Below are 24859 nucleotides of genomic sequence, written 5' to 3'. Positions count from 1 at the left end.
CCTGTACCTTAGAACCCTCCATTTGGAAACCTTCTGAGGAGATAATATACCCTAGAAATGCGATTTGCTGGACTTCAAACTCGCACTTCTCCAGCTTCGCCCCAAGCTGGTGGTCTCTGAGTTTCTGGCGGACTAAGCGTACATGCTTCCGATGTTCCTCCAGGGAATGAGAGAAGATTAGGATGTCATCTAGATAAACAACTAAGAATCTATCCAAATATTCCCTGAGCACATCGTTCATGAATTCCTGGAAGACTGCCGGGGCATTAGAGAGCCCAAAAGGCATCACCAAATATTCATAATGCCCTATATGGGTATTAAAGGCAGTCTTCCATTCATCCCCCTCTCTTATTCGGATTAGATTGTAAGCACCGCGTAGGTCAATCTTAGAAAAAAATGGTGGCAGTACGAAGCTGGTCAAACAAAACCGAAATGAGAGGCAGTGGGTACGAGTTTTTAATCGTGATACGGTTCAATTCCCTGAAGTCGATGCAGGGTCGCAACGAACCGTCCTTTTTACCCACGAAAAAGAACCCCGACCCAACTGGGGACTGTGAGGGTCTGATAAATCCCTTAGCCAAGTTCTCCTGAATGTACTCTGCCATAGCCTGAGTCTCAGGACGTGACAGGGAGTACAACCTGCTCTTGGGAAGCTTAGCATCCGGTAACAAATCAATGGCACAGTCATAGGGGCGATGGGGAGGTAGTACCTCCGCAACTTTTTTGGAGAACACATATGCAAAATCTGCATAACATCCTGGCAATCCTGGCAAACTTAGCTGTGAGAGCCTGACTGGAAGGCTCAAGCAACTCCTGAAACAATCACTACCCCAACTAAGAATCTCCCCAGAGACCCAGTCAAATTGAGGGTTATGGGCCCTTAACCAGGGTAACCCCAAAACCAATGGGGCAAAAGAACAGACAGTCACATAAAAAGACAATTTTTCAGAGTGTGTGGCTCCAATAAACAAAGGAATTTGGCTGGTGCAGGAGGTAATTTTACCCTGGGACAATGGTTCCCCGTTTAACCCACAGATCTCAATCTCTGATGCCAAAGGTACTGAGGGAACAGAGTGTTCCAGGGCGAATTGACGGTCCATGAAGACCCCATCGGCCCCATTGTCAACAAAGGCCTCAGTCTTGACAGTTTGACCGAGGATCTCCAAAGTCACCGGAATGAGAAAAGTCTTTTTAGGAAATTCTGACTTCTGGCCTGACAGGATATTTCCCATCACCCTCAGGCCCTGAAGTTTTCCGGTTTTTCTGGGCATGATACTACAACATGACCTTTATTCCCACAGTACAAACACAAACCCTGCTGTCTCCTCCGTGTCTTCTCACGCGAGGAGAGGCGGGTAGCCCCAATCTGCATAGGCTCCTCGGAATATTCCTCAGAGTCTGAGGTTCCCTTGGGAAAAAAGGAAACTGCGGTCTCCCTTTCAAGCCTACGCTCTCTCAGCCGTCTATCCACCCGGATGGATAACTGCATGAGCTGATCTAAGCTATCAGGCGAGGGATATTGTACCAGTTGGTCCTTTATCTGGTCAGAAAGGCCCCTTCGGTACTGGTTTCTCAGGGCTGGGTCATTCCACTGGGTATCATGAGCCAACCTCCGAAACTCCGTACTATAAACCTCAGCTGGCCGTCGCCCTTGCTTAAGAACCGTAATCTGAGCCTCGGCTGAAGCCATCTTGTCAGGGTCATCATACAAAATGCCCAGTGCTGTAAAAAAAGCATCAACACTTTTAAGCGACGGACAGTCAGGCTGTAACCCATATGCCCAGACCTGTGGGTCTCCTTGTAGCAAGGAAATCACCATGCCCACCCGCTGAATCTCCGACCCAGAAGACTGAGTCCGTACAGTGGAGCTGAGGCGGCTTGCTGTGCTGGGGCGGGCTGCGGCTGGGCAATGGAGCTGTACGGAGCTCTGATGCTCCGTTCAGTGTTAAACAGGGCCGTGACTGTGCACTCCCCAGGGATCTGCACTGTGTGCGAGGCCCCTCTCGCACACACCTAGTTACGGCCCTGTATACGGCAATATCAATGGTCATATACGGCAGTATCAATGGACATATACGGCAGTATCACTGGACAAAACTTATACGCCAGTACCACTGTATTTATACGGCAGGATCACTAGACTTATATGCCAGTACCACTGGAATTATACAGCAGGATACCTGTATTTATATGGCAGTACTGCTGGACATATACGGCAGTATCAATGTACATATACGGCAGTATCACTGGACTGGATTTATATGCCAGTACCACTGGAATTATACATCAGGATTACTGGATTTATACGTCAGTACCAATGGAATTATATGGCAGAATCACTGGATTTATACGGCAGTACCGCTGGACATATACGGCAGTACCGCTGGACATATACGACAGTATCAATGGACATATACGGCAGGATCACTGGACTTATGCGGCAGGATCACTGGACTTATACGGCAGGATCAATGGAGATATACAGCAGTATCAATGGACATATACGGCAGTATCACCGGACTGGAGTTATATGCCAGTACCACTGGAATTATACGGCAGGATCCCTGGATTTATACGGCAGTACTGCTGGACATATACGGCAGTATCAATGTACATATACGGCAGTATCACTGGACTGGATTTATATGCCAGTACCACTGGAATTATACGTCAGGATCACTGGATTTATACGTCAGTACCAATGGAATTATATGGCAGAATCACTGGATTTATACGGCAGTACCGCTGGACATATACGGCAGTACCCCTGGACATATACGACAGTATCAATGGACTTATACGGCAGGATCACTGGACTTATACGGCAGGATCACTGGACTTATACGGCAGGATCAATGGAGATATACAGCAGTATCAATGGACATATACGGCAGTATCACCGGACTGGACTTATACGGCAGGATCACTGTAATTATACGGCAGGATCACTGTAATTATACGGCAGGATCACTGGAGTTATACGGCAGGATCACTGCAATTATATGTATCAATGTACATATACGGCAGTATCACTGGACATATATACAGCAGTATCAATGGACTAGACGTATACGCCAGTACCACTGGAATTATACAGGAGGATCACTGGATTTATACGGCAGTACCGCTGGACATATACGGCAGTATCAATGTACATATACGGCAGTATCACTGGACTGGATTTATATGCCAGTACCACTGGAATTATACGTCAGGATCACTGGATTTATACGTCAGTACCAATGGAATTATATGGCAGAATAACTGGATATATACGGCAGTACCGCTGGACATATACGGCAGTACCGCTGGACATATACGACAGTATCAATGGACATATACGGCAGGATCACTGGACTTATGCGGCAGGATCACTGGACTTATACGGCAGGATCAATGGAGATATACAGCAGTATCAATGGACATATACGGCAGTATCACCGGACTGGAGTTATATGCCAGTACCACTGGAATTATACGGCAGGATCTCTGGATTTATACGGCAGTACTGCTGGACATATACGGCAGTATCAATGTACATATACGGCAGTATCACTGGACTGGATTTATATGCCAGTACCACTGGAATTATACGTCAGGATCACTGGATTTATACGTCAGTACCAATGGAATTATATGGCAGAATCACTGGATTTATACGGCAGTACCGCTGGACATATACGGCAGTACCGCTGGACATATACGACAGTATCAATGGACTTATACGGCAGGATCACTGGACTTATACGGCAGGATCACTGGACTTATACGGCAGGATCAATGGAGATATACACTACAGCAGTATCAATGGACATATACGGCAGTATCACCGGACTGGACTTATACGGCAGGATCACTGTAATTATACGGCAGGATCACTGTAATTATACGGCAGGATCACTGGAGGTATACGGCAGGATCACTGCAATTATATGTATCAATGTACATATACGGCAGTATCACTGGACATATATACAGCAGTATCACTGGACTAGACGTATACGCCAGTACCACTGGAATTATACGGCAGGATCACTGGATTTATACGGCAGTACCGCTGGTCATAGACGGCAGTATCGATGTACATATACGGCAGTATCACTGGACATATATACGGCAGTATCACTGGACTGGACTTATACACCAGTACCACTGGAGTTATACGGCAGAATCACTGGATTTATATGGCAGTGCCGCTGGACATATACGGCAGTTTATAAGTCACTGTATAAGTCACTGGACTGGACTTATACACCAGTACCACTGGAGTTATACGGCAGGATCACTGGAATTATATGGCAGGATCACTGGAATTATACAGCAGGATCACTGGAATTATATGGCAAGATCACTGGAATTATACAGCAATACCACTGGAATTATACGGCAGGATCACTGGATTTATACGCCAGTACCAATGGAATTATACAGCAGAATCACTGGATTTATACGGCAGTACCGCTGGACATATACGGCAGCACAGGGACACCACCACTGGACTGATGCAGGACAACACAGCACCACTGCAATGGACTGGATTTATACAGCAGCACTGGACATATGGCCGCAGAGGACACCACAACTATGACTGGACTGATGCAACACAACACACCACTACTGGACAGATGCAGGACAACACAGGCCCTCATTCCGAGTTGTTCGCTCGCTAGCAGATTTTTAGCAGCATTGCACACGCTAGGCCGCTGCCCTCTGGGAGTGTATCTTAGCTTAGCAGAATTGCGAATGAAAGATTAGCAGAATTGCGAATGAAAGATTAGCAGAATTGCGAATGAAAGATTAGCAGAATTGCGAATAGAAAATTCTTAGCAGTTTCCGAGTAGCTCGAGACTTACTCCTACACTGCGATCAGCTCAGCCCGTTTCGTTCCTGGTTTGATGTCACAAACACGCCCTGCATTCGGCCAGCCACTCCCCCATTTCTCCAGACACTCCCGCGTTTTATTCTGGCACGCCTGCGTTTTTCCACACACTCTCAGAAAACGGTCAGTTTCCACCCAGAAACACCCACTTCCTGTCAATCACACTCCGATCACTTCAGCGATGAAAATTCTTCGTTCGGACGTGAGTAAATCTACTAAGTTTTGAGCTAAAATACTTAGCGCATGCGCACTGCGTACCATACGCATGCGCATTTTTGCCCTAATCGCTCCGTTGCGAAAATCGGCAACGAGCGAACAACTCGGAATGACCCCCACAGTACCACTGCAATGGACTGGACTTATACAGCAGCACTGGATATATGGCAGCAGAGGACACCACCACAGTGACTGGACTGATGCAGCACAATACACCACCAGTGAACTGATGCAGCACAATACAGCACCACTGTAAGGGACTTATACAGCAGCACTGGACATATGGCAGCAGAGGACACAACCACTGTAACTGGACAGATGCAGCACAAGACACGGATACTGAGAGGACGGAGACACGTCCTCTCTCTACACTCTCCAATGCCGGAGTGAAAATGGCGGCAACACGCGGCTCCTTATATGGAATCCAAAACCCGCGAGAATTTGACAGCAGGATGATGACGTTTTGCCTCGTTCTGGTTTCCGAGTCAGGTGGAAAACCCGAGCCTGACTCGGATCCGAGCTCGGGTAGTGAAATTCGGTAGGGTTCGGTTCTCTGAGACCCGAACCCACTCATCTCTAATGTCAACACTATGCTTTAGACTTGAACATGAACATTACATGCTTAAGGCTTGAACATGTGATGGTCAAACCTATGTGTGCAGGCCTTTCAGATGGTGCATTTTTGTAGGCTATACTGGGTCAGCTGATACATGAGTTTCATGGGTACAAATATTGCATGAGTAAATGTGTTCAGCAAGCCAATTAATGGTGTAGGATGTTGCATGCTCACATTTGCAAACAAACTTCGAAAACAGACAGTTCTTGTGGTGTGGAAAATGCAGACAGGTAGAAGTGAGGGCATCAGGTATGACATTTGGAATTTCTGTACCTGTGGAGAGATGAGAGATGGTTTTTCAACTCATGTTGCAGCACCTCGCTTTAGATCAGTGGTTCTCAAACGCGGTCCTCAAGTACCCCCAACAGTTCATGTTTTCCAGGTCACCTCACAGGATTGCAAGTGAAATAATTTGCTCCACCTGTGGGTCTTTTAAAATGTGTCAGTGAGTAATGAATACACCTGTTCAACTGCTAGGTGACCTGGAAACAATGAACTGTTGGGGGTACTTGAGGATCACGGCTGAGAACCACTGATCTAAAGCGAGGTGCTGCAACATGAGTTGAAAAACCATCTCTTTAAAAATTGCAGGCTAAGTCTTAGTGTACCCATTAGAAGATTGGTAGACTGTGGCCATAAAGGGATGCACATGGTCAACAATATTCAGATTGTCTGTGGAATTTTAAACTAGTGATGAGCGGGTTCGGTTTCCGAGAAACCGAACCCCCCCCGAACTTCACCTTGTTTACACGGGTCCGAGGCAGGTTCGAACCTTCCCGCCTTGCTCGGCTAACCCGAGCGCGCCCGAACGTCATCATCCCGCTGTCGGATTCTCGCGAGATTCGGATTCTATATAAGCAGCCGCGCGTCGCCGCCATTTTCACTCGTGCATTGGAGATGATAGGGAGAGGACGTGGCTGGCGTCCTCTCCGTTTATTGTAGAAGACAGTTGATTCTTGTTTGTTTTTTATTGCTTAATTGTGGGGAGGATTGGGGAGCAGCTGTTAGGAGTACAGTGCAGAGTTTTGCTGATAAGTGACCACCAGTTTTTTTATCCGTTCTCTGACTGAAAAAAACGCTCCATACCATATCTGTGCTCAGTGTGCTGCATGATATATCTGTGCTGAGTGCTCACACTGCTTAATTGTGGGGACTGGGGAGCAGCTATAGCAGGAGTACAGTGCAGAGTTTTGCTGACAGTGACCACCAGTATACGTTGTCTGCCTGAAAAACACTCCATATCTGTGCTCACAGTGTGTTGCTTTATTGTGGGGACTGGGGACCACCAGTATAATTAATATTATATAGGAGTAGTACAGTGCAGAGTGCACTGCTGTACCTACCTCTGTGTCATCACTCGTCATCCATTAAGTATACTATCCATCTACATTGTATACCTGTGGTGCATTTTAGACTAGTTTAGCAGTTTGCTGACAGTGTCCACCAGTATACTATATATAGCAGTACGGTAGGCCACTGCTGTACCTACCTTTGTGTCGTCACTCGTCATCCATTAAGTATACTATCCATCTACATTGTATAGCTGTGGTGCATTTTTTTAGACTAGTTTAGCAGTTTGCTGACAGTGTCCACCAGTATACTATATATAGCAGTACGGTAGGCCACTGCTGTACCTACCTCTGTGTCATCACTCGTCATCCATTAAGTATACTATCCATCTACATTGTATACCTGTGGTGCATTTTTTTAGACTAGTTTAGCAGTTTGCTGACAGTGTCCACCAGTATACTATATATAGCAGTACGGTAGGCCACTGCTGTACCTACCTCTGTGTCATCACTCGTCATCCATTAAGTATACTATCCATCTACATTGTATACCTGTGGTGCATTTTTTTAGACTAGTTTAGCAGTTTGCTGACAGTGTCCAGCAGTATACTATATATAGCAGTACGGTAGGCCACTGCTGTACCTACCTCTGTGTCGTCACTCGTCATCCATTAAGTATACTATCCATCTACATTGTATACCTGTGGGGCATTTTAGTTGTGCGCAGTATATATAGTAGTAGGCCATTGCTATTGATACTGGCATATAATTCCACACATTAAAATATGGAGAACAAAAATGTGGAGGTTAAAAAAATAGGGAAAGATCAAGATCCACTTCCACCTCGTGCTGAAGCTGCTGCCACTAGTCATGGCCGAGACGATGAAATGCCATCAACGTCGTCTGCCAAGGCCGATGCCCAATGTCATAGTAGAGAGCATGTAAAATCCAAAACACAAAAGTTCAGTAAAATGACCCAAAAATCAAAATTAAAAGTGTCTGAGGAGAAGCGTAAACTTGCTAATATGCCATTTACGACACGGAGTGGCAAGGAACGGCTGAGGCCCTGGCCTATGTTCATGGCTAGTGGTCCAGCTTCAAATGAGGATGGAAGCACTCATCCTCTCACTAGAAAAAAAGAAAAGACTTAAGCTGGAAAAAGCACAGCAAAGAACTGTGCGTTCTTCGAAATCACAAATCCCCAAGGAGAGTCCAATTGTGTCGGTTACGATGCCTGACCTTCCCAACACTGGACGGGAAGAGCTTCCGCCTTCCACCATTTGCACGCCCCCTGCAAGTGCTGGAAGGAGCACCAGTAGTCCAGTTCCTGATAGTCAAATTGAAGATGTCAGTGTTGAAGTACACCAGGATGAGGATATGGGTGTTGCTGGCGCTGGGGAGAAAATTGACAAGGAGGATTCTGATGGTGAGGTGGTTTGTTTAAGTCAGGCACCCGGGGAGACACCTGTTGTCCGTGGGAGGAATATGGCCATTGACATGCCTGGTCAAAATACAAAAAAAATCAGCTCTTCGGTGTGGAATTATTTCAACACAAATGCGGACAACAGGTGTCAAACTGTGTGTTGCCTTTGTCAAGCTGTAATAAGTAGGGGTAAGGACGTTAACCACCTCGGAAAATCCTCCCTTATACGTCACCTGCAGCGCATTCATCATAAGTCAGTGACAAGTTCAAAAACTTTGGGTGACAGCGGAAGCAGTCCACTGACCACTAAATCCTTTCCTCTTGTAACCAAGCTCCTGCAAACCACACCACCAACTCCCTCAGTGTCAATTTCCTCCTTACCCAGGAAAGCCAATAGTCCTGCAGGCCATGTCACTGTCAATTCTGACGAGTCCTCTCCTGCCTGGGATTCCTCCGATGCATCCTTGAGTGTAACGCCTACTGCTGCTGGCGTTGCTGTTGTTGCTGCTGGGAGTCGATCGTCATCCCAGAGGGGAAGTCGGAAGACCACTTGTACTACTTCCAGTAAGCAATTGACTGTCCAACAGTCCTTTGCGAGGAAGATGAAATATCACAGCAGTCATCCTGCTGCAAAGCGGATAACTGAGGCCTTGGCAGCCTGGGCGGTGAGAAACGTGGTTCCGGTATCCATCGTTAATTGAGAGCCAATTGATTGATTGAGGTACTGTGTCCCCGGTACCAAATACCATCTAGGTTCCATTTCTCTAGGCAGGCGATACCGAAAATGTACACAGACCTCAGAGAAAGACTCACCAGTGTCCTAAAAAATGCAGTTGTACCCAATGTCCACTTAACCACGGACATGTGGACAAGTGGAGCAGGGCAGACTCAGGACTATATGACTGTGACAGCCCACTGGGTAGATGTATTGCCTCCCGCAGCAAGAACAGCAGCGGCGGCACCAGTAGCAGCATCTCGCAAACGCCAACTCGTTCCTAGGCAGGCTACGCTTTGTATCACCGCTTTCCAGAATAGGCACACAGCTGAAAACCTCTTACGGCAACTGAGGAAGATCATCGCAGAATGGCTTACCCCAATTGGACTCTCCTGGGGATTTGTGACATCGGACAACGCCAGCAATATTGTGCGTGCATTACATCTGGGCAAATTCCATCACGTCCCATGTTTTGCACATACCTTGAATTTGGTGGTGCAGAATTATTTAAAAAACGACAGGGGCGTGCAAGAGATGCTGTCGGTGGCCCGAAGAATTGCGGGCCACTTTCGGCATTCATGCACCGCGTACAGAAGACTGGAGCACCACCAAACATTCCTGAACCTGCCCTGCCATCATCTGAAGCAAGAGGTGGTAACGAGGTGGAATTCAACCCTCTATATGCTTCAGAGGATGGAGGAGCAGCAAAAGGCCATTCAAGCCTATACATCTGGCCACGATATAGGCAAAGGAGGTGGAATGCACCTGACTCAAGCGCAGTGGAGAATGATTTCAACGTTGTGCAAGGTTCTGCAACCCTTTGAACTTGCCACACGTGAAGTCAGTTCAGACACTGCCAGCCTGAGTCAGGTCATTCCCCTCATCAGGCTTTTGCAGAAGAAGCTGGAGACATTGAAGGAGGAGCTAAAACAGAGCGATTCCGCTAGGCATGTGGGACTTGTGGATGGAGCCCTTAATTCGCTTAACCAGGATTCACGGGTGGTCAATCTGTTGAAATCAGAGCACTACATTTTGGCCACCGTGCTCGATCCTAGATTTAAAACCTACGTTGTATCTCTCTTTCTGGCAGACACAAGTCTGCAGAGGTTCAAAGACCTGCTGGTGAGAAAATTGTCAAGTCAAGCGGAACGTGACCCGTCACCATCTCCTCCATCACATTCTCCCGCAACTGGGGGTGCGAGGAAAAGGCTAAGAATTCCGAGCCCACCCGCTGGCGGTGATGCAGGGCAGTCTGGAGCGAGTGCTGACATCTGGTCCGGACTGAAGGACCTGGCAACGAAAACTGACATGTCGTCTACTGTCACTGCATATGATTCTCTCACCATTGAAAGAATGGTGGAGGATTATATGAGTGACCGCATCCAAGTAGGCACGTCAGACAGTCCGTACGTATACTGGCAGGAAAAAGAGGCAATTTGGAGGCCCTTGCAGAAACTGGTTTTATTCTACCTAAGTTGCCCTCCCTCCAGTGTGTACCCCGAAAGAGTGTTTAGTGCAGCCGCTCACCTTGTCAGCAATCGGCGTACGAGGTTACTTCCAGAAAATGTGGAGAAGATGATGTTCATTAAAATGAATTATAATCAATTCCTCCGTGGAGACATTCACCAGCAGCAATTGCCTCCAGAAAGTACACGGGGACCTGAGATGGTGGATTCCAGTGGGGACGAATTAATAATCTGTGAGGAGGGGGATGTACACAGTGAAAGGGGTGAGGAATCGGAGGATGATGATGAGGTGGACATCTTGCCTCTGTAGAGCCAGTTTGTGCAAGGAGAGATTGATTGCTTCTTTTTTGGTGGGGGCCCAAACCAACCAGTCATTTCAGTCACAGTCGTGTGGCAGACCCTGTCACTGAAATGATGGGTTCGTTAAAGTGTGCATGTCCTGTTTATACAACATAAGGGTGGGTGGGAGGGCCCAAGGACAATTCCATCTTGCACCTCTTTTTTCTTTCATTTTTCTTTGCATCATGTGCTGTTTGGGGACAATTTTTTTGAAGTGCCATCCTGCCTGACACTGCAGTGCCACTCCTAGATGGGCCAGGTGTTTGTGTCGGCCACTTGGGTCGCTTAGCTTAGTCACACAGCTACCTCATTGCGCCTCTTTTTTTCTTTGCATCATGTGCTGATGGGGACAATTTTTTTGAAGGGCCATCCTGCCTGACACTGCAGTGCCACTCCTAGATGGGCCAGGTGTTTGTGTCGGCCACTTGGGTCACTTAGCTTAGTCACACAGCTACCTCATTGCGCCTCTTTTTTTCTTTGCATCATGTGCTGTTTGGGGAGTATTTTTTTGAAGTGCCATCCTGTCTGACACTGCAGTGCCACTCCTAGATGGGCCAGGTGTTTGTGTCGGCCACTTGTGTCGCTTAGCTTAGTCACACAGCGATCTTGGTGCGCCTCTTTTTTTCTTTGCATCATGTGCTGTTTGGGGAGTATTTTTTTGAAGGGCCATCCTGTCTGACACTGCAGTGCCACTCCTAGATGGGCCAGGTGTTTGTGTCGGCCACTTGTGTCGCTTAGCTTAGCCATCCAGCGACCTCGGTGCAAATTTTAGGACTAAAAATAATATTGTGAGGTGTGAGGTGTTCAGAATAGACTGAAAATGAGTGGAAATTATGGTTATTGAGGTTAATAATACTATGGGATCAAAATGACCCCCAAATTCTATAATTTAAGCTGTTTTTTAGGGTTTTTTGAAAAAAACACCCGAATCCAAAACACACCCGAATCCGACAAAAAAATTTCGGTGAGGTTTTGCCAAAACGCGTCCGAATCCAAAACACGGCCGCGGAACCGAACCCAAAACCAAAACACAAAACCCGAAAAATTTCCGGTGCACATCACTAATTTAAACTATGCTTAACTGCCTTTAAAGGTCCTAATGTGTAAATAAGCATTTGTCACAAAATTACACCACCATCAGCCTAACTAACCCTTGACACAAAGCAAGATGGATTCATGTTGTTTCCACCAAATTCTAACCCAGAGTTGGTTTTCTGCATGCCATGTTGGAACTTGTGACACAGTTATATTCGTTCCTGTGGCCTTCCTGTCAGCTTGAAAAATTATTTGACTATTCTCCTCTGACTTCTCTCATTAAAAGGAGTCTGAGGGTGTATAGGAAACAACAAACAAACCATCAGTGAAAGGCAATCGTAAAACAGGCTGAATAGAAGCACAATATACACAGTTACCGGCGTTTCCTAACAATAAGCATCATCAGCAAAACTCATCATCACCCATTCCAGTACTACACTATGAATGGGACATTGTGACCTTACAAATTGTCAGCTGGGGGTGGGCCTTGAGGATGTATTATGTGAACATGCACTTATACATACAGCAATGGCATACTTTTAGAGATGAGCAAATCATTGCTCATTATAGTAAGCAGCCTTGCAGGTACAGAAAGGGATGCTATATAATGTTGGATATTCACAGTAATGCTCCTTATTATAAGCAATTTGGTCTTCTGGCCAAGGATATTAAAATGACCAGGAAGAATAGGTAAATGATGAAAATTGATTAAACAAAATTATGTGAATTTGGTGCTATTTAATCAGAGCAAAAGTGATGTAACAGGGAATAGGCACAACAACAACAATGCAGTGTAACACAATACAACAAATAATTATTTGCTTGTCAATATAGGGTTACACCCATACTTATACAGCTTTTTATAGAATACCCATACATCTTTGTTTCTCCAGTTGTACATATCTTTTGAAAAATTTAAATAAGGAGTAACCAAAGGTGAAAGTAACTTATATCAGTGTAATAAGATACATTTCTGGAGTACACAAGTTCTAAGCCCACATAAATTATAAGGCTCAAGGGATATGCTACACCTCTCAACTGTCCCGATTTTCGCAAGACAGTCCTGTTTTTTAGATGCTATTGAAGAGTTTTCTTCACCGCAGAGATACCGTCTCCTGAGTGCCGCCTTCCATGCTTATCTACGTTGGTGTGCCTACACCTAGGAGAGGACCGGAGCAATACATGCTGGCTTCACTCATAGAGGAATGCTGCTGGGTATAGACAAAAGCCCTCAGTTTGTTAATTTACTGAAGGGGGATGTAGCTGGCATCCCGGCAGTAAAGATGGCAGCGGTCAGAAGACCAGTGCAAGAATCCCGAAACCGCTCAGAACCTCAATGCCGGAATCCCGACAACATACAGAGCGTAAGTATGCTGGGGAGGATTAGGGTTAGGCTGCAGGGGGGAGTTGGGGTTAGTCATATTTCATTATATATATATATATATATATATCTATCTATGTATCTATCAGCTGTTTGCAGATGGAAGTTAGTCCACACGGCGGGTGACTTAATCAGAGAATTGACTTATTAACCAGCTAGAAACAGGTAGCAGGTAACACAGGGTTATTGGTAATGCAGCAAGTGCAGGATGGGATGCAGACATATCCCAGTTGCAGCCAGGGTATGCTAGGCGTTGTGGTGCACCAGTCTATGTGCTCACTGTTTGATAAAAGTGGGGTTTATATTATATGTGGCGGTGGTGGCTTAGTGTAGATTGTAGTTTTAATTGGGCACTTACACTTGGGGACACTCCTGGGCATGTCCATATTCTAAGGTTGTTGGAGGAAGAAGCATGACGCGTTGGAGCCACTTGCTAGAGGATATGCCGCCTTGGAGAGCTGCTGAGTCCTATTGCCCAGCAGCTAAGGTGATCCGGTAACACAAGCATCACAGAGCACGCCTCTGACACCAAGAGCCAGCATTGGACCCAACAGCACCTGAGGAATGGGATCACTATCTGGAGTGTGTGCTGCATTGCTGGCTCATCCTTAGTGATTGGGAGCTGGGCGCTGCACTGTGATATTATCATGCTAACAACAGCTGGTCTAAAGGCTGGATGGCTTGGTAACAATGATTCCATAAGCTATGGCTGTATGGCTGTAATAGCAGGTATGATATATTTTGTCGATATCATGTCAGCATGAGCAGTGGCGTAAGTTCGTCACAGTTGCCCGGAGGCAAGATAAATATTGGTGCCCCCCTATTTCCTATATTAAGATAAATATATGTATGTATGTGTGCGTGTATATGTGTGCGTGTGTGTGTATATGGAGTGTTCTGAAAAAAATGTATACACTGTATTTATACATTGAATTGTCTTTTATTTTAAATCACACATTTCTTAGCAGTCATACCCAGGATTAGAACCCATGACCTGTTACACTAACAGCAGACACTTTACTGATGGAGCTATTTGCTCCTGTAGAGGAAGGCTGAGAATTCTAACTATATGAAGTTACGTGTAATTGTCAGAGAAGTATCTTCATATAGTTCAAATTCTCATATTTCCTATACAGGAGCAAACAGCTCCATCAGTAAGGTGTCTGCTTCCAGTGTAATAGGTTGTGGTTTGTAATCCTGGGTGTGACACTTGTAAAATGTGTATCTACAGTATAATAAAAAGGCTGTGATTTGTAAGGTGCAGGGACCAGTGAGGAAGTCGGCCACTGAAAAGACAGCAACAGCTATCAATTAACTTAATTCAATGGTATCACAGAATGGGAGGAGAGGTGCCCCCCTTCAGAGCAGGAGCCCGGCGGCAGATGACTCCGTTGCCTCCCAGAGTTCTGCCTCTGAGCATGAGAGTGCTGACATTGTCCACAATGACATTCATCATATCAACACTGATGAAATGTTGACACGATTAGAATGCAGACAAAACATCCATGGTAGTCTAGAGGTGACTTACTTGGTCGCCGTTACGACCTGATGACTTCCAGCGGATACTGCATTGCTTCCAGCAGGAAGTATGGCTAACCCTTAACCCTCCCCTCCCATAGCCTAACCCTAACCCTCCCTCTAGTGCCTAACCCTAAATCTCCCCTCTCATAAAAGAGGAGAAGTGAGCCAGTGGAGTAGTTGCCCGTGGCAACCAATCAGCACTGATGTAACTGTTATGCACACCAGTGCCAGCAGGAATGTACTGGTGTCTGAACGGAGAGGGATGCAAACCAAATGAACTCACAGACAGACTGGGGAATATGACATTACATACACAGAAGGTGATAGGGTAACAAAATAAACACAAAGTGAACAGAGAAGCCCAAAGGCTAAGAAACTGGGTGTCTCCCTAGTATTAGGAATGCTCAGATGGAAAGAAGCGAGATGTTGTGATTTAATACGTAGAGAACCCGAAATGCTGTTGCTAAGGGCAACAGCAAAACCCTAAAGGGTTACCAATGGGTGTGGCAGTAAACTCCTTGGTCAGAGATGGAATAATAGACACAAGGAGAGTCTCCACAATCCTAGTCTTCACTTGCAGTGCACTGGTTCAGCTTACTGCCACTAAACTGACACCTGAACACCTTGCACAGTGAGAAAGGATTTTGGCAGGCAAGTCTGAGAACACAGCCACAAACCTGCTAGGTTCACAGAGTAGCAAAAGAACCCCAGCAGGTTAAACGACTGACTCCAGTCTTACTGCTAGGTCTGGATTGGCAGAGTGTAATACCAAATTCCAAGGCCTATTTGCAATAAGCAACAAACAAATACAAAGTTTACACAGTACTAGCTAGCTTTCAGGAACTGACTAACCAACAAAGATTCAGCAGCATCTGCCTAACCTGAGAAGAGGGTTTATATAGCAGGTGCTGTCCACGCCCCACTCAGACCTCACAGACTGTGAGCACAAAAACCAGCACCGGATCCCCTGCCGTGCACAGAGCCTGTAACCACTGCACAGCAAAAGACCCGAACCGGAGTATCAGCTACGCTCAGGTTACTCCGCTAGCACTTGTCTCCCGGTTGCCATGACGACGTGGCAGCACAGAGCAGGAGACCCTAACAGTAACATTTATGATTTGCATACTATAAAAGTATACAGAACAGCTGATTGGTTGCCATGGGCAACTACTCCACTGGCTCACTTCTCCACTTTTATTACTGCTTAGTATATGTCCCTCTTAAGCTTTTATCTGTGTGTCTCACTCTTCCATGTTTTCTCTCCCCCATGTCTAGTTTTCTCTCCTCCATGCCCCCCTCTCTCTGCCCTTGGTCTCACTTTCTCGATCTGCCCCTAATTTAGTAATTTCCCCCTTTCTGCCCCTGGTCACCCCCTCTCTCTATCTCTCTTTCTGCCTTAGGTCTTTCTTTCTTTCTTTTGTTCTTTCTTTCTTTTGTTCTTTCTTTCTTTCTTTCTTTCTTTCTTTCTTTCTTTCTTTCTTTCTTTCTTTCTTTCTTTCTTTCTTTCTTTCTTTCTTTCTTTCTTTCTTTCTTTCTTTCTCATGGATTCTGGCATAGCCACCACGCAGCTACCCATTTACACAGTGAAGTGGGTGGACCGTAGGGCTGATGACGCAATTCGTGGTGGATTGTCATTGTAGCCACACCCCCTGCTGTACAATGCTGGTAATCTCTGCATAATGGGGGGGGGGGGGGGGAGGATGACGCAGCCTTTTCCCCAATTCAACCTCATTTGCAACGCCACTTTCATCTTCACTTCCTTTACCAAGCCATGCCCCACACCACCCCCAGCTGTGCCAACCTGGCTTCCTCCCCACCAAAGATGAAGCCAAAAAGCCGGTGATCATGTCTCTGCCCCAGGTCTCTCATTTTGCCCCTTATCTCTTTCTCTCTCTGTCCCCAGTCTCTCTCTTTGCACCAGGTCTCTCTCTCTCTCTCTCGCTCTCTCTCTCTCTCTCTTCCCCAGGAGGGGGGCCTGCCTATTTTGACAATCCCGGGCCCCACAATCTCTAATGGCAGCCCTGACTGCAAAGCCCAATGGCTGCACATATGTACATGTAAAACAAATAAAAAAAATAAAAAATTGGAAGCAATATATTAATTTTTACTTTACAAATTTAGTCCATATTACATTGCAAATGACAATAATCATCTCCGTTTAGCTTTAAAAGCTTATGATGCACTTGAGAGGGACATACTAAAGGGCAGCGACATACTAAAGGGCAGCGGCTGATTGAGCATTATTATCTTACAGCACTGTGACTCAGGTCAGAGTGACACCACGGAAATGGTTGTGTCTCTGTGGGAGGCTTTGGCTGTAGGGGAGACTGAGTACTTGGTGGGAACTGACAAGGAGAGTGTCAATCTGCAGCACATGACAGGAGCAGTGTGAATGGGGATACCATTATTTCAGGGGGCATTGATTTCCTGTCCTGCTCAGGGTACTGGGAAGGATTACACCTGCCATGTGGAGGCCCAGAAAAGTATTAGCGTTATTGTGCTCAGTAGTTTTCTCATATACACAAAACTATATTGTGGATGTTAAACCCAACGTTAACTTTTTTTCCCTAATGAACGATTCTGGCTGGCAAAGAGCTAATTAATTGTATTGCCTGGCGTGGAGTTCCCCTGAAATTGGCATTGCCAGGGCCGGTGACACTATAGCAGGGTCCTCCCGCCAGCATTAGGTTTGTCAGCACAGGGCTGTATTGCTAAGAATGATCGGATTCACAAACAATGATAGCCAGCAATGGGGGTCATTCCAAGTTGATCGCAGCAGGAAATTTTTTAGCAGTTGGGCAAAACCATGTGCACTGCAGGGGGGGCAGATATAACATTTGCAGAGAGAGTTAGATTTGGATGGGTTATTTTGTTTCTGTGCAGGGTAAATACTGGCTGCTTTATTTTTACACTGCAATTTAGATTGCAGATTGAACACACCACACCCAAATCTAACTCTCTCTGCAAATGTTAGATAAGCTGAAGGCTGCATAAGCCTGAGGCCATATAAGAGCCCAATTTTTTGTGATTGGTTGTTTATGACTAAGCAGTTGCTAGGTAGATCAGTGTTTTCTCGGGTATTTTTCCTATAGGATTATAGGGCTGTCCGTCAAGGGTTTAGGGGTTGGTCTTGGAATAACATATAAGCCATGGTCATGTGCCTCAGACTTCCTCTTGCCATTTTGGAATGGCCCAGGAAGGCTGAGTACAGATTGCACTTGTTTTTCTGGTTTTTATTGTAGATATTGTTTTAAGTAATTTCTTGTGGTGTCTCCTTGTGGCCCGGTTTTGCCCCCCCCCCCTTCTCTCCCTACGTGTTTTTTATTCATTTCAATAGGGTCCTTGTGTCCCTGTCCCCTGCGCTCCTCTGCCCGCATGCCTGCTTGTCCTCTCCCCCCCCCCCTTCGTTTGGCTGCAGCCGCGGGCTTCCAGCGCGGTCGTCCCCGGAGCGGGGCCTCCCCTGTCCCCGGAGCGGGGCCTCCCCTGTCCCCGTCCCGGCATCCGACCTTGCGCGGCGGGGTCGTGCCGCTTTGGCTCCCGCTTCTCCCCTTGCTGCTTCGCTGTATGGGGTGGTGTGGTGCCCCTACCGCGGCGGGCTCTAGGCTGGGGGTTTGGTTGTGGGGTCCCTCAGTGGGGGTGGGTGGGTTATCGGGGCCCAGGCGCCCTGGTTTTGGGGACGGGTTTGCGGTGGGGGGTGCCGTTCCGCGGGTGGCCCCTTTAGCGGGGGTCGCATGCCGCTGGGCTCGCGGCGGGGGTCTCACCCGCGTAGCCCCCCCTTCTAGCACGGGGCTGTTCCATCCTGCGCCCCCCCCCATGTCGCGGCTTGCAGGTGCCCCCGTAGTGCCAGGCTGCTATGGTGCGGAGGGTGGCAGCGCAGTCGCCTGTAGTGGCATCTTTCCACCTGCCTGGCCCTGTCCCTTGTTTCTCCAGTGGCTGGGTTTGCCGGGGGTCGGTTCCAGCAGTTTTTACCCGGAGCTCGTACCTGCCCCATTCCGCAGACTGTTACCACATCTACCGCGCCGCGCCATGCGGGTCTGCGGGCTCCTACCCCCTGCAAATTCTCACCCTATTGGCTCAGTTTTGGCACCTGGGGGTCAGCCCATGTGGTCGGTCACCTGCCCTCGGGGCGACCCCCCTTCCCCCCCCTCCCGACTGTGCCTCCTGTTTCGTCGTCGAAGCGCGGGCGCTTCCTGCGCTTGTTGTCCCCTCTATTTTTGTCTGTCCAGGTGTTTGCGAGTCCGGAGGAGTCGGGCGTCCGCACGAAGGAACCAGTGGCCGAGGAGGGATGCAGCGGCAGCGGAAGACGCACCGCCGAGATCGGTGGCGGTGGCGGCAGCTGATGGTGTTCCAGGTCCTTCAGACACCGGTGAGCATACTGTTGTTTCTCTTTATTGTTACAGTACTTTTAAACCTTCTGTAGGATTCCTCTGGTTCTCCTTGGCGCGCGCGTTAGTGGCTAGGCTCATGGTGCGTGGCGTTAGGCGTCTCGGATATGCAGGGCGCCGGCGGCTGCTGTTCCCTCCGCCGCCTGCGGTTCGCGGAGAAGGCAGACGGGGAGGGGGGGGGGGGGCTGTGGTTACAGTTTTGGATTTTACGGATTGTGGCACCGGGTCGCGACCTGCCGCGTATCCCCACATGGTGCAGTTTTGTGTCAGCGCACGCAATTTAAATCCTAGGTTTCCGCTTGGGGGGATTACTACGTGAAGTCCATCGTGATCGGGGTGGGAACGTCGTTTTTTCCTTGGTTTTGTGGTTGGGGGTCACCCGGCAGGCCGGACCGCACAGTGGGGTCCCAGGTCGCAGGCCCCTCGCAGTTGGCACTTCTGTTTTTGCGCTCCGTGGTGGTGGTGGGGGGTTTCGCTTGTGGCAGGGGCTAGTATACCACAGGCGTCCACTCCAGTTTTCGTCACTCATGCAACTTTGTGAGGCCTGTCACCCGGCCAGTGACGGTGCCCCAGCCGCGAGCGGGTAACCTGCCCATAGTGGCGCGCCGGTGTTTTTTATGTCTGCTCACGATGTCCCGTGTCAGGTCCGGCGGAAGGTGGGCGCAGAACCGGCTTGGGCATTTGTCTTATTCTCATGGGGTTTTTTTTTCATGCTCTGTTTCCGATACCGTGCGCGGAGTGAGTGCTAGTCTTTTAGGGACTCTGCATTTTTTTGCAGTACTATGGGCCGGGTACCTCCCTTTTGGCTAACTCATACGTTGGGTCGTGTTTTCGCCTCTTCCCCTGCGCCCCTATCCCCGGCAATTTTTCGGGCCTCGATTAGGTGCCAGTTTTCTGAGGACGGTGCGTGTCCCTGGGGTTTTCTGTCTCATGTGCCTCTTTGAGAAATGCGGCACTTTCTTGCGTTGGTGCATACTGTCCGTCTCTGCCCCCCCCCCCCCCCCCCCCTCCGGTGTTGCTCGCTACCGGGACTATTTTCTCTTCATGGGTCTGGGAGGCATTTCGTTTTGCAGCTATCTTTCTGTAGGTTGCCAGGTCTTGTTCGGGGTCCTGGGTGTTTCCCGTTGCCCCGGTGCGCTGCTAGGGCCCTACCGGTAGCCTGAGTTTTCAGGGGTTGGCGCTGGGTACAATGGCGGGTTGCTGTCGCCTCCCCGCTGACAAGTTACCGACACTTTTGGTTTGGTTAACCACTGCTTGGGGCAACGCGAAGTTTGGTTTTAGCGGGTGAGTCGTCGTTCAGCTCACCCCCCTTTTTTTTGCGAGCAGGTTTATCCCCATGGGTGGCATAGTTTGCAGGAAACCTGCGGGCCGCTGCGGGGTCAGCCAAGTAGCGTCACACATTTTCCCTCCCGCGAGATCAGAGATGTTTTCGTGGATTCGGTCTTTAGTCCTCTAGGCTTGTTACGGGGAGGTTTTTCGGGCCTCCTCCTCCTTGTTCCCTCCGGTCCCCCTAGGCTTTGCGACTGTTGCGACATCTGTTTGTCGGCTTGCGGCGCAGTTTTACCATTGCGCGCCCGGAGTCGGATTGGGTTTGCGGATGCTTTGTCTCCTTTCAGTTTGATAAGTCCCGTGAGTGGGTTCAGGGGGTGGCGACATAGGTTTTCTCATGCCCGGCTTCTGTCGGGCGGATTGTACGGGCGGCTACTCGGTCTAGGCATGCGTTGGCACCTTCCTCGTTTGGGGCGTCTGCTGCGTCCTGGTGTTTTTTTCTTTGTTTTTTTTCAGTAGGTTGGATACAGCGGGTGTGTCCCTGGTAGACGGTTGATGGTTTTCGTGTTCGAGCGTTATCTGGGAGGTAGGTCCAAGGCAGCCATGTATCCTGCCATTGCGGGCATTTCCTTCCGTTCTAGGCTGCGCGGTCTGGTGGGCCCCACCTGGTCTTTCGCCCTTTCGTGGGCGCTTAAGGGTTGGGGTTAGGGTGCGCCCCGCGCCTGCGGATACCCGTAGGCCTGCTGCGTGGCAATTTTTGACGGAGTTGCTGGATGTGCTGCCTCCTGTCGCCGAGGCGGTGTTGGAGGTGGCCCCCCTGTTTGAGATTAGCCCTTGCTGGGCTTTCTACTGGGTTTGGGGGGTAAGCGAGTAGTGGCGAGCAGCAGGCATTTCGGGATTCCGGGGCCTTTTCTGTAACGCGTGTTGCAGGATGGTCGGTGGCTCTGCAGGATGGTGTGCTCCAAATCAGATCAAGCAGCTGGTGGTCGCTGGGTGTCCTTGGAGGCCCAGGAGGAGGTGGGTGTCTGCCCGCTGCGCCTGGCGCATGAGTATAGATGGGCCTCCGGGAAGGGGGGGCGACCAGTTGCTGATACAGACGCTCGCGGGTCCTCTCACTAATGTACAGTGTTGCTGCTGTGTTTGGGTTCGGTACCCATTCCTTGCGGAATGGGGCGGGTGACCATGCGGCAGCCACAGGGTCCGCCACAGCAGCTGTTCAGGAGCGGGGTCATTGGGGGTATACTTCTTAGGTCCTATTCCTTGCGGATTGGGGTGACTACCATGCGGCAGCCACAGGGTCCTCCACGGCTGCTGTTCAGGAGCTGGCCCATTGGCGGTATACTTCTTAGGTCCTATTCCTGGCGGATGGGGGAGGCTGCCATGCGGCAGCCACAGGGGCCTCCACAGCAGCTATTCAGGAGCTGGGCCGTTGGAGATATACTTCTTATGGCCTATTCCTTGCGGATAGGGGTGGCTACCTGGCGGCAGCCACGGGGTCCTCCTCGGCAGCTGTTCAGTAGCAGGGCCGTGGGGGGTATGCTTCTTATAGGTCCTATTCCTTGCGGACTGGGGCGGCTGACCATGCGGCAGCCACAGGGTCCTCCACGGCAGCGGTTCAGGAGCGGGGCCGTTGCGGGTATGCTTCTTGCAGGTCCTATTCCTTGCGGATTGGGGAGGCTACCATGCGGCAGCCACAGGGTCCCCCTCGGCAGCTGTTCCAGTGCTGGGCCGTTGGAGGTATACTTCTTAGGGCCTTTCCTTGCGGATTGGGGAGGCTGCCATGCGGCAGTCACAGGGTCCTCCACGGCAGCGGTTCAGGAGCTGGGGCGTTGGGGGTATACTTCTTAGGTCCTATTCCTTGCGGATGGGGGTGGCTACCATGCGGCAGCCACAGGGTCCTCCACGGCGGCTGTTCAGGAGCTGGGGCATTGGAGGTTTACTCCTTATAGGTCCTATTCCTTGCGGATTGGGGTGGCTGCCGTGCGGCAGTCACAGGGTCCTCCACGGCAGCGGCTCAGGAGCTGGGGCGTTGGGGGTATACTTCTTAGGTCCTATTCCTGGCGGATGGGGGAGGCTGCCATGCGGCAGCCACAGGGGCCTCCACAGCAGCTATTCAGGAGCTGGGCCGTTGGAGATATACTTCTTATGGCCTATTCCTTGCGGATAGGGGTGGCTACCTGGCGGCAGCCACGGGGTCCTCCTCGGCAGCTGTTCAGTAGCAGGGCCGTGGGGGGTATGCTTCTTATAGGTCCTATTCCTTGCGGACTGGGGCGGCTGACCATGCGGCAGCCACAGGGTCCTCCACGGCAGCGGTTCAGGAGCGGGGCCGTTGGGGGTATGCTTCTTGCAGGTCCTATTCCTTGCGGATTGGGGAGGCTACCATGCGGCAGCCACAGGGTCCCCCTCGGCAGCTGTTCCGGTGCTGGGCCGTTGGAGGTATACTTCTTAGGTCCTTTCCTTGCGGATTGGGGAGGCTGCCATGCGGCAGTCACAGGGTCCTCCACGGCAGCGGTTCAGGAGCTGGGGCGTTGGGGGTATACTTCTTAGGTCCTATTCCTTGCGGATGGGGGGTGGCTACCATGCGGCAGCCACAGGGTCCTCCACGGTGGCTGTTCAGGAGCTGGGGCATTGGAGGTTTACTCCTTATAGGTCCTATTCCTTGCGGATTGGGGTGGCTGCCGTGCGGCAGTCACAGGGTCCTCCACGGCAGCGGTTCAGGAGCTGGGGCGTTGGGGGTATACTTCTTAGGTCCTATTCCTTGCGGATGGGGGTGGCTACCATGCGGCAGCCACAGGGTCCTCCGCGGCAGCTATTCAGGAGGTGGTCCATTGGAGGTATACTTTTTAGGTCCTATTCCTTGCGGATGGGGGTGGCTGCCGTGCGGCAGCCATAGGGTTCTCCTCGGCAGCTATTCAAGGGGTGGTCCGTTGGAGGTATACTTCTTAGGTCCTATTCCATACGGATGGGGGTGGCTACCATGCGGAAGCCACAGGTTCCTCCACGGCGGCTATTCAGGAGGTGGGCCTTTGGAGGTATACTTTTTAGGTCCTATTCCTTGCGGATGGGGGTGGCTACCGTGCGGCAGCCACAGGGTCCTCCACGGCAGCTATTCAGGAGGTGCTCCGTGGAGGGATGCTTACTATAAGCCTTCTGCATGTGGATAATGTTTAGTTGCGCCTGTTGCGCTAACCCAAAAACGTGTTTACCCGTCGGTTTTTGAACGGGTAGCGTTCAGGAATCGAGGGTGTGAAGTGAATTTTAAAATTTTCCTCCGAGGGGGCCTAATTATAATTGGCTCATCAAAGGTCCACGGGTTTTTTTTTGAGTTTTCTCCTTCACTTGGGTTAATTCTGTTCTCTGTGACTTAGTTTTCCTATGTGATGTATGTCAGTGTGATGATTTTAGGGTGTTTTTTCTTTTGCAGCCGTCGATGGTTTGAACAGGAATGGCTGGTTTGGCCACTCTTACATTTTTGGGCGGCAGGGCATTACTTGGCGCGTAGGACAGCTGATGTTCTGGGTTATGGCTTTTAGGTGGTCAGGCATCCTCTGCTTGTACTGCGTCAGCCGCAGTTTCGACAAGGAGGAAGGGGTTCGTCTTCTCCGGCTGGAGTGTTGTAGGTTTTTCTTACCTAGGGTTTTTGGTCCTTTCAGTTAGCTTTCTTGTTTTCTTGGTTTTTATTGGTTTGGATGGCGGGTTTGTTAAACCTTTGTGGCGGGAAGTCGCTACCAACCAGCGGTCAGATGGGCATAAGTGGTCATTGTGGGGCACCCTCTTTAGAAGGACGGCAGGTGTGTCCTTACCTTGCGGTTGGACATTTAGACGTTCCCCTGCGGGAACCGAACGTTTGCCAGAGAAAAGAGTGGTGAGTCCTGCACAATGCGGGTTATGCAGGGAGGAGGCGGTGTTGTGGTTTAGTCCCCTCCTCAGTTTTTGTGTTTCAATCTAAATGACTGGAGCTGGTGTCTGGTAGCGACTGGTCCTTTGCCATCCTCCAATATAAAATCAATTCAATTACAATTATAGTTTAAAGAACAGGTCAGCGATCAATAAATATCGTCTGACTTTTAACTACAGCTAACCGTATCCGTGTCATTATTTTAGTGGTAAGCTAGCTTAAAGAAGTGTCTATGTCAATCGCAATAAAATTATGGGCGCCTTAGATAAGCTGAAGGCTGCATAAGCCTGAGGCCATATAAGAGCCCAATTTTTTGTGATTGGTTGTTTATGACTAAGCAGTTGCTAGGTAGATCAGTGTTTTCTCTGGTATTTTTCCTATAGGATTATAGGGCTGTCCGTCAAGGGTTTAGGGGTTGGTCTTGGAA

The sequence above is a fragment of the Pseudophryne corroboree genome, chromosome 12, assembly GCF_028390025.1.
Source record: "Pseudophryne corroboree isolate aPseCor3 chromosome 12, aPseCor3.hap2, whole genome shotgun sequence".
Classification (NCBI taxonomy): Eukaryota; Metazoa; Chordata; class Amphibia; order Anura; family Myobatrachidae; genus Pseudophryne; species Pseudophryne corroboree.
The sequence above is the reverse complement of the archived record's forward strand: the minus strand, read 5'-3'. Positions refer to the sequence as shown.